The sequence below is a fragment of the Oryzias melastigma genome, linkage group LG7 (assembly GCF_002922805.2).
Source record: "Oryzias melastigma strain HK-1 linkage group LG7, ASM292280v2, whole genome shotgun sequence".
NCBI classification, from domain to species: Eukaryota; Metazoa; Chordata; class Actinopteri; order Beloniformes; family Adrianichthyidae; genus Oryzias; species Oryzias melastigma.
In genome coordinates, this window is record NC_050518.1 from 27,334,698 (window position 1) to 27,345,196 (window position 10,499).

The 10,499-nt window shown below is 38.5% G+C and overlaps 1 protein-coding gene across 3 annotated transcripts in view; it reads left to right on the forward strand.

Moving 5' to 3' along the window:
* Positions 1-5,766: 5,766 nt before the first annotated feature.
* Positions 5,767-10,499, forward strand: part of LOC112159254 (vitamin D3 receptor A) — a 72,363-nt gene continuing 67,630 nt past the window's right edge. The window contains exons 1-2 of one of the 3 annotated variants that reach the window (XM_024293210.2): positions 5,767-5,956; positions 6,634-6,719. The gene's annotated coding sequence lies outside the window, so the exon portion shown is untranslated. Of the gene's footprint in view, positions 5,957-6,018; positions 6,315-6,633; positions 6,720-10,499 lie in introns of those variants that run through there. The other 2 variants (XM_024293207.2, XM_024293208.2) reach the window with 2 other exon arrangements.

Below are 10,499 nucleotides of genomic sequence, written 5' to 3' on the forward strand. Positions count from 1 at the left end.
TAAAGAAAACAAATAAACAAAGCCCGTAAACTAAGACTACCAAGATCCAACCCCAAACTAAAATAACAAAACCCAGCAGAGTAAGACTGCTGAGGACAAAGAGGGGGGAAAGAACAAAATATAAATAAAAGAAAAATAAAATAGCATTTTTTTAAAGTAAGGATTACTTAATTATCATTTATTAAATTTAGATGAGTTAAATGTATAAATTGATGTCTGAGGTTCACATAGATGATAAACTATGCAGGTTTTTACATCCTGTTGACCTGAAGACGTCTTGTTTGTTCAACTCTACCTCCAGAATGAACAGATTTCAGATGGAAAACTTTGGTAAAAAGTTTGATCTTTTATGAGTTAAAAACACATATTATCTTATGCTGCACAACATTGGTTAACAGCTGTCTAGAGCTGCACTGGGATGATTTTTTTTTTGCTTTATTAAACAAGCACAAAAAAAAAAAAAAAGAAATAAATCACATTTCGAGAGATCCTTGGTTCTTTTTATATTTTTGCTTTTGTTTGTGCCACAAATAGACATAATTCATATTTATTATTAAAAAAAGAAGGCCATGAATATAAATCCAAATTTCTAAAGGTTAAAGTAAGTCTATACAGCTCCTTCTAGGTTTTGATCAGTAGAAAACGAGCCCAAATTACTAGTTTACTGTGTTCTAGTGGCACCAAAAGTCCCATTAGTGACTGTTAGCCTGAACTCGATCCACAAAATCTTTTGTATTCAGACAAAAATGTACATTTCCTCTCAAAGCTCATAAGGTAGAATCAGCTTGTTTTTTAGGGCTCATATTTTTTTCTTTTTTGTTCTGATTTTAGTTTAGTAATCTTTAATATTTTGCAGTTTTTGTAACCACTTCCTGTAGTTCCTCTGTAGGTGGATTGACCTGTTCAGGGCTTTTCTACGAAATCCTTTTTCAGTTAAGATCTCTGATGAAAACAGATGGTAATCGTTGGACATTTTTCGAAAAGAAATGAGTTGCCACCTTAAGGAGTAAGCACTAGATTTGCAAATGGATAAAAACAGAAAAGCAAAAGTTAATTTCAAATCCTCAGCATATTTTCTGCAAGTGGGACGGATCTTCTGCAGCATTAGTGGATCTGAAACGTCTCTATCTGTAGAGATTCTGTTGTTTTATCAGTTCAGGGTGCAGAGGGTGTGCCGTGTGGTCCCGGATGCTGTTTATCTTTTGCAACACTCCCTTTCACACAGTTATCTGTGGATGCATCTCCGTAGCTGTTTGACTCTGCTGCATCAACCGGTGACGGAGCTGCAGATCTGTTGTTTCACAATCAGGAGGACGTTGTCAACAACCACAGCGTTCCTTTATCTTTGCAGTCGTCTCTTGAATATAATGCTGTAACCCTGTTATTATCACAATTTTTAATATTTCTCTATAAAGCTTTTACACTTGCTGTGATGGCAAACAAACCAAACTTTTGCTCCCGAATGGCACTACTTTCTTTTTAGCTTTATGAAAAGGTAAATTGCTGCGGTTTAATGACCACGTGATGATCATTTCTTGAAACAAAAGCAGCTGCAGAAACTCAACGCAGCAGAATTATACAGGGAACAGGTTTGATCTGCATTCACTGCCGTGGGATCACACTGGAAAAATGCATCAAAATAAGATTTAAAAAAATTATAAAATATGTTTTTTCATTGTATTAAAAAAGTCTGCCCATGGAACAAGTAGAATTTGTTTTAGTAAGATTCTAAAACATGTTGCATTGTCAATGAAATCTTGAAATTAATTATATACTCTCATAAACCTTTTGAAATAAAAAAAAATGCCTCAAAATAGTCAAGGTTTGCTAAAGAAGAATAGGAGTCTGAAATCTTAAAGTTGATAAATTTACAGATGCTTCCCACCCAATTTTTTGTCCATTTCAAATACTCTTTAGACCATAATCACCTCAAAGGAAGACTAAAATTAAACATTTTAGGTTAATTTCTCTGTAAGTTTTACTTAAATTAACGTTCAAACTTCTGTCCTGATGTTATTAGATGCAATTCTACTGAGTTGGCGTTTAATAACATTTTATGGTTTCCCTAAATGTTTCTTAAAATGCAAATGTAATATATAACATATTATATGAACTAAAAACACTTCATAAAAGTTACTGAAGTTTAAATATAATTTAATAAAATACTTAAGCCGGAAACCAGACAAAAATACTTTGTGAGATTTTGTGTTTTGCAATGGAGTTATGGGGTGCGACATGTTTTTTTCTTTTTGCTTTTTGTCTTCACCTGCATCCCAACTTTTCTGGACTTGCTGCAGGGGAGCTAAAAAGGGACAGAGGCCGCTCTGACTATTCCCGGTCTTTCTCCTAAACTTAGTAAAGGGGAACACTGGCTCTTTGGTGTCTCCTGGCAGACTTTAAGATCTGCAGCCTCTCCTCATTCTGGGAAATTAATCAGAGCAAGGACACATCATGAACTGTGTTTGTGCACGTACGGCTTGGTCTAACAACCAGGTGACAAAGTCAAGGCCCGGGGGCCGGATCCGGCCCTCCAGATCATTTTATTTTATTCTTATTAATGACCTGATGTTATCTTGCACTCATTTCTAACTTGTATCATTTTGAAAAAGTATATTTTTATAAATAGTAAAATATTAAAAGTTATTTAAGGTTTAAGTTGATTTATTCTGGAGTAATATTCCTGCATTTTTATTATTCATAATTATGTTTAAAAGTTATGGTTTTAAAGTTTTAAAAATTGGCATTCTGCTAGCTTTTTGGACTATTTTGGAATTTGCTACGATTTTTAGGCTGTTTTGGAGTTTAGCTAATATTTCAGCTTCATGCTAGCTGTTTTGGCTAATTTAGGCTTTTTTAAAAAGTTTTTTCTGCTATTTTGAAGTTTAGCTAATTTTTCAGCTACGTGCTAGTGGTTTCGGCTAACCCAGGTTTTCTTTTTTAAATTAAATTAATTAATTTTAACTGGCTATCACCTTCAGCGTTTTCAGCTATCGATTTCAGCATCTTCAGCTATCAGCACTATCATCTTCAGTGACCAAATTCAGCTTACAGCTTGTTCAGCTTGCAATAAATGTTTATCCTGTTTGGCCCACAACCTAAAATGTGTTTTGGATTTTGGCCTCCTGTGTGATTGAGTCTGACACCCCTGATCTAACACTTCCCACATATCAAACATTTGGTGGATTTGACTCAACGAGAACAGTGGACGTTTCATTTTCTACATTTTCTGCAGAAGATTTTCATTTGAGCTGTTTTTGAAAAGAGAAATGACTTTCATTTTCCATTTTGTGGATTTTCAAAGCCTCAGAGGAAACTGGACAGCACCTGTAACAGTCTGATGAACCGACAGTGAAGCTGTTGGGGGTGTGAGCATATCTAAAGAGCACCGCCGTCATAAATAAAGACAGAAGAAAGCTCTGTTTGCTAATGCTTGTTCTGCAGTCTTTTGTGTGACCATGGAAACCAAAGAAAATCCCTGAGAAACTTCACAAAAATCCAAAGATGATGAGCAGTTCATCTCAGTGTTTCAGCAGCGTGTGGGTTTGCTTGCACTGCTTTTTGTTTTAAATAAAAAATTAAAAAATCAGCGTGAACTCTGTTTTCATCCGACTATAATCCAGTCACCTCTGAGGAGAAGTGTTTCAGGACTCGGCCTGACTGCGACTGTTTGCTTTTCCAGCTGTTTCCTCTACTCGGCGTGCGAGTGGGAGAGAAGGAGCTGCATATGTGCGCGTGGACGCTGGTTTGGCCGTGTGGGCGTTGAAACAAGATGGAGAGAGTCTGAGTTCTGTGAAGGAGGCAAGAGAGAGCTACAGAGAAAGTGTGCGCACGTGTGTTTGAGCACGAGTCAGAGTTTCTCCTGTTTGCACACTGGAAACGCTCCTAGACAACCAGGGCATTTCATACTCTATATGCCCTCTCTGTCTCACACACACGACACACACTCACAGGGAGGAAGATAAAGCCCCCAGCGCGCATGCTCCTCTCAGAAACCCGCCCATGGCTTGCTGCCCCTCGTATAGACTGATCTCAGACACAAAGCCACTAGGGATGGCCTAGATTCCAGCACATGCACACACAGGCAGGCCGATGGAAAAACATCAAACACACACATGAATGTTGAAGAACAACTTGGTGTTTTGACTCTACTAAAATCAGAGAAAAATAAAGATATTTTACTTTTTAAACTGGAAGTTTGAAATTGTCTTAAAACTGAAAATGTTTCAAATATTTGAGAATTTTTCTCAAAAAGAAAAAAAGAATCTTTAGTTCAGTGTAACAGAAGGATTCTAAAAACAATTGGAGTATTTAAAGGAGCACAAACAAAGTCGGAACACAGAGTCATGACAGCATTCCTGTGCTGAATGAGGAGAAAGGTTCAACAAAATGGAAAAAAAATGTTGTTTTGTGCAAATATTTTCCCACACGGCAGTCAGAGTTTCTCAGGAGAGGTATGTGGTCAAACGGGTGACTTAGTCTGAAACACCTACATTCTAATGCTCTATAGATTTTTGTAATTGCAAGCTAAATTAAATGGATTTGTGTATTATATCATATTGTATTGTATTGTTTAGTATTGTACTGCATTGTATTGTATTGTATTAAATCGTATTTTACTAAATTGTATTATGTTGTATCGTTTTGCATTGTATCCTATTGTGTTGTACCGTTTTCTATTGTAATATATTGTATTGTATCACATTGTATTGCATTGAATTGCATTGCATTATATCGTATTGTGTTTTTTTTTAGATTATTATATTATTGTCATTATATAATTTTGTTTTATATGATATTATGTTACATTACGTTACGTTAGGTTATGTTATATTATGTTATTAAAAATAATTTTGCTCATACATTTTGACACTTATCATAAATTCATGTTATTATAAATATGTGGTATCTCTCTCATAAAAAAAGGAGAAGAAAAACATTGAAAATTATGTAAGATAGAAAAAAACAGAAAAACAAGAGAAACTATACATTCCATTAGCACAAAGTAAGTTTACTACACATATACTTAGTCTATGCAGAGTGAAGTAGTATACTTTAAGTTTATTTTTTATACACATATCTTAAAATGTTCCAATTTAATCTGAAGAATTATTCAGTTAATGTACTTCCTATACTATACTAGTGATGCTTATACTCAAGTAAAGTATACTTATTAAAATAAACTTCAAGTGTACTAGTTTTTGCAGATGGGTTACCGTGTCACTACAAAGCAGCTCCTTCCAATAAAGTTATACATTTGAGAGGTAAATCACAAGTGAATCATTAATTATTGGTAAAAGTGAGTGCCTTTAGTTTTGAACGCCCCAGCAGGATGACACAGTAAAGATCTGCAGTCATTTTCCTCCATAAGTGGTACACAGTATAGATCAGCAGTGAAAGCATCAGTTTCCAGGCCGGAGAGAGGAGAGCAAAGGAGAAAAGGATGCTGGGAATGTCATACATTATGTATAGGTGAATCATAAATAATCAATTACAGGAATGGTTGTGGTACTTTGTATGTTTACATTGTAAATCATGCATGGGGCAAACAAAAACGTTTAAATAATAATAATAATAATAATAACAATGTACCAGGATGTTAACAGATTTCTTTTTTCTTCTCATTTTTGTAAAAGTTTTCTGATTTTTTTTCAGTTATTTGATGGCTGAATGTTTACTATACATCAGGCTATCCGGTACGTCATGACACACCCCTATATGGAAGGGCGACGGCTAAAAAAACAAGGACCGAGACTGACACGCTTCTCCACCAATCACAGCGCAGATCCTCCCGGAGTGGCGTGCTGTGATTGGGCGCGGCGGGGACACATATGTATATGTATAGATATGCCTGGCCGTGGGGGCGGGGCTTCATAGAAGTGCAGTCCATCTGTGTTGATACGGACCTAAAAGCTGGACTAACGGCGTGCGCGCTGCGTCGCCCTTTGCGTGGACTAATGTGAGTCAAATCGCACTTTTGTGTTTGTTTTTTTGGGTGTGTGTTTGCGTGTGTTGTGGCGCGCGCGTCCCGTGCAGGCCAACGTGCTGTAATTAAAGCCCCCCTTTTGCTTTCGCTCAGAGGTGTCTGGTATCGCACGCGCGTTTTGGAGGCCGGTGGAGTGGCCGCGCGGCGTTAGCTGTTGTTGTTGCCACATTGTGAGCCGCCGACGGTACCGTCAGAGCCGCCGGTGGCCGCGCGGGCCCCGCCGCTTCCCCCGTGGACGCGGCTGCTTGGGGGGAACCGGGACGACCCTCTTTTATAACATGTGGCGGCGGAACATGGCCGTGCGCGAGCGGCGTCCAAAGGCTTTAGCTGAGTAAGCGTTTCTCCTCCGTTTTCCATGTTTTACTCGTTATTCTGCGGGGAGGGGGGCGAGCCGCCTCCAGCGGGGAACGCAGAACAACGAAAAAAGTTTAAATTGAGCTGAAAAAAACGCCGAAGTCGGGCGCGTTTGTGGCGCATTCCTGATCCCGGGCGCACCAGAGCCGTGCCAGATTTACCGAATGACGTTCGGTTTGGCTAAAGTCTGAGCAATAAATAACAGGACGCCTGTGCCCACCCTCCTCCTCCTCCTCCTCCTCCTCCTCTGACCGTTACCTCCCTCATTCACCTCCGCTCTCCTCTTTTGTTGACAGTTTTCCTTCTGCAGAGGGATCCGACTTCCCAGCGCCAGGAACGTTTGCTTCTCCGCCACCGCGTGAAGGTTAATATGCCACACCAGGTGAGGAGCACTGCTTCATGGGAATGTCAGGCGTGACTCCACGACCCTCGTGCTCTCTGCGTTTGCGTGGACCCAGCTGATGTGTGTGTTATTGTTTTAGGCGTGCATCCCTCCACATTCAACCCCACGTGTGTGTGTGTGTGTGTGAACAAATGCATGCATGCAGCTTTAAATGGACCCACTTGCATAACTTTGTGTGCAATCTGAGATGAGGCTTCTAAATGCAGAAAAAATCTGCATGCCTTCCTTCCTGGAGGTTAAAAGTCTTTGCTGTGTGGGTGTGTGTGCTGCTGCATGGAAATGGGACGGTACCGAGCCACCTCACCCTCTCATTCACCACAGAGACAGTCTGTGGGAGTCATGGAGCGTGCTGTAGTAGAATGAGAAGCTGTTTCCTTTGAACCGACTATTACACACTGCACACATGCCATTCATTTATACAGTTTAGGTACTTTTATTTTGTAAACGTGCATGCTCCTGTTTCATTTATTTATATTGGTGGAAGACCCACTCTGATTGAAAACTGTCTTTTTGGTATTTTTAACATGTTCTGATGATGGATGAAGAAAATCAAGTTTAAAATTGCTTTTCTGAGTATTTCAGGAGCAAATCCAGTTTGAAAAAGGTTGTAGAAAATGCTCTGGGTGGGCGACAACTTTCCTGCTCCACTCCATTCTGATGGATCCACTTATGTGTTGATTTCCCTCGTCTTAGCTGACATCCGGCTTCATGTAGCGTCAATGTTCGCCATTTGTGTTGCACCAGTAATGTTAGGTTCGGGGTAATGCTGGGAGATATGGAAAAAAATTATATCACAATATAAATTATTTTGTATAACAATATATATCACGATTTAAAACAATAAAGTTTACTTTCAGTTATTAATAAAAGCTCTCGCTAGTTTTACTTTGAAAACAGGAAGCTTCACTGAGACTTTATTTTGAAGATTTGTTTATTTCCAGTGACAGTAGCACCGCTCATTCGGCTTTGTTTTAGTTCATAAATTAAAACCCAACATTATTCTGTATTTTAGACTAATATTTACTACACCATAATTTACTGCACTCTACTATATTCATAAAGATGGTGAATCAGCGATTTGGACGTCGTATATTCATACTTAGATTTTCGGGAGCTGATCGCGAGAATCTGAGTGCTCAGATACTTGTTCCACAGCTTGGATTATCTTTTGTAATCTCATATGTTCATTTTCGTGGACTTTCCTTGAGTGATCGAATGTTTGTTGTGTTAGCATCGGCGCAGGAATAGCCTCCTAGCATAGTTTACATATTGTTGTCTTCTACTCATCGTCGGACGTCTTGAATCCAAAATGTAACCAAATCACAGACGACCCGTCTTTTGCTGAAAGTGCTTCTTCTTGGTCGGTCTGCATCAGTGTTTCTGTCTGTTTCAACTCCGGGGAAACAACTTCTAGCTCTTCCGTCCATCGTTCTGCACTCGTGTTAACGTAAAGCCTGTTGTAAAACTCACATAAGTGCGAATCAAAGAACATAAAGCAGATTAATGTTGTAAAACCACAAGACGGAGTTTCTTTGCTTTTCATTTTTATAATTTTTTTTGTGTTCACACTGAAAATGCTTAGACTATTTAATGATATATTTGGCGTAATAATTGATCAAATTAGGTTATAAACAATAGAAGAGAAATTACACTATAGATAGTTTTCCATGTATCATCATATCCTGTGTGAGGAGCTGTAAGCTAGAAGGAAAGGGTGTAATCAGATGAGTGATGGGAAATGGGGGTGGGCTTCCTCTGCACCAACAGTCCAACCCACAACTCAGAGGTGAATTTCTAATGAAGTCCTGGAAAATTACACCTTTACTTTTTTTTTTAAATTTGGCTAAAAACGACACAATCATAACCAAAAGATCACTGGGAACGCTTTAAGAGAAGATCATAGGGGATCAGAGAGGGACTTTAAAGAAGTTTCCACACTAAGTATTCATGAATTGGAGAAGGTAATAATAGCATCCTTCGTTTCTCATCAGATTTATCTAAATATATACCTGAGTTCTCTATTATATCCTGTTAGACCTTTGAAGTGGGCTCTGTCAGCATCCATATGCTGTAACACTCTGTATGGATTATTACTTTACCACTGTAAAGAAATCAATAATCACTCCCGTGATAGATCAAAGCTGCAATGACATAATAAAGAGTCAACAGCTTTTTATGTTACAAAGCTAATGGGTGCTCTCTTTTTTTTGCTGCATTTAAAAAAACAATTTTTTAAATCAAAATATGTCCAGTTCTTATCAAAAATCTCCCCATCTGTGTTATTTAATTATTGTTCCATTTAGTTTTTTTTAAAGCTTTGATCAACATGCATCTTTATTTACCCAGATGATGTTTTTTCTGCAGCCACTGCTTGTTTGCGTGTTTTTGCCATGTTCTTGCACATAATGATCTGCTCAGGTTTCCACTGCACAATGTTGTGAGTAAACACTCTGTTCTACCCGCAGTCCTCTAACCACTTACTTTTTATTTTGTAGAATGAAGAACTTTCCATAGCAAAGACTTAGCGCTGAGCCGCCTCACATTGACACACTGGCATAAATGTTGACTTGATGGGAGGTTTGCAGACAGATTGAGTGTCTGTTTACTGGCATGTCCGTTTTGACGTTTTGTCATTTTTCCTGGTTTATTCCATCATCTGAGAGCGTTCCTCACTCCCTCCTATTACCTCAGTGGGAAGCGGAGAGCTTTTTCTGTAATGAGGTGCTTAGTAGAGCATGTTGTGTTTGAGAGGTTTTTTACTCTGCTGACTTACAGACGAGTCGTAAAACAGTAACAGATGTACGAGGTCTTCAAGGTGCAGCGCGCTGGTTTGAAATGCAAGTGAATTCAGCATCGAACGCGTGCCTGCTTTTACTCTATCAGTCTAAATTTATCGTAAAAGCTCTATCTTTCAAATGATATTTGTAGATTTCTAACAGACAGTTTCTATTAAACGATGGCCTAAGACAAGGGGTGCCAAACTCAATCGCATAAGGAGCTAAAATCCAAAACACACCTTAGGTCTCGGGCCGAACGGGGTTAACATTTATTGGACACTCTAAAACTATTTTTTTTTTATTTTAGAACTGTAACTTTTTAACATAATTATGAACTATATATACAGCATTACCTGCAATAACGCTAGTGTGAATGCTGTAAGCTGAATTTGGCCGCTGTAACTAGCGAGTAAATATTAGCCTAACCCTAAAACAGCCTAAAAAAATAAAAGCCCAAATCAGCCAAAACAGCTAGCATGTAGCTGAAATATTAGCTAAACTCCAAAACAGCCTACAAATTTTAGTAAATGACAAAATAGTCCAAAAAACTAGCAGAATGCCAACTTTTAAAACTTTTAAACTGTAACTTTTTAACATGAATATGAATAATAAAAAGGCAGGAATATTATTCCAGAATAAATCAACTTAAACCTTAAATAACTTTCAGTATTTTACTCTCCATAAAAATATATTTTGTCAAAATTATTCAAGTTATAAATGAGCACAAGATAACATCGGGTCATTAATAACAATAAAATAAAATGATCTGGAGGGATGGATAGAATTACCCAGAGGGCCGGATCCGGCCCCCGGGCCTTGACTTTGACACAGGTGGTCTATGATGTTTGATGATTTTATGGTTAGAATTAGAAGGTAGGCTGCACGGTGGCGCAGGTGGTTAGCGCTCTCGCCTCACAGCGAGAAGGCCCCGGTTCGAATCCCGGCTGGGACCTTTCTGTGTAGAGTTTGCATGTTCTCCCCG